This window comes from Chaetura pelagica, unplaced genomic scaffold (genome assembly GCF_000747805.2).
Source record: "Chaetura pelagica isolate M959 unplaced genomic scaffold, ChaPel_1.0 scaffold356, whole genome shotgun sequence".
In the NCBI taxonomy this organism is placed as follows: Eukaryota; Metazoa; Chordata; class Aves; order Apodiformes; family Apodidae; genus Chaetura; species Chaetura pelagica.
Window position 1 is genome coordinate 5,783,229 of NW_009953964.1, and position 419 is coordinate 5,783,647.

Genomic DNA, 419 nt, shown 5'->3' on the forward strand with positions numbered 1-419 from the left:
GGCGCCTGCTGAAAGCCTAATAGTTTGGGAAAGCAAAGCACCAGTGTTTAATTTTCACAGGGCAATTGTGAGCAACCCAGCTTCAATACTGCCAACAAACAGTCAGTTCGTGTTGTGGCTGAGGAAGAAATTCGTTTCAAACAACAGCCTGAGAACACTTACTCAAAAAAGGTTAAATATTTGTGTTGGCAATGTGGGAACTATGGGAGACATTAATTTCCTAATAATGCCTGGCCTAGCCCGTTCCCCGGCCTGTTTTTCCTCTGGGATATCACCGCTGCTCCGAGCCAGGACCGCCTCCCGTGCAGCCTGACAGCCCCGGTGGGAGCCGGGGTGTGAAACCGGGGAGAGCAGCCCTGCAGCTGCGGCCCGGGACACCGGGGAGAACGGCGGGAGAGGGCAGGGAAGGGCAGGGATGC

The 419-nt window shown here is 54.7% G+C and overlaps 1 protein-coding gene across 1 annotated transcript in view; it reads right to left on the bottom strand.

Annotated features, from left to right (window-relative positions):
* Positions 1–419, bottom strand: part of BOD1 (biorientation of chromosomes in cell division 1) — a 33,834-nt gene that overhangs the window by 4,327 nt on the left and 29,088 nt on the right. The gene's annotated exons all lie outside the window — the stretch shown is intronic.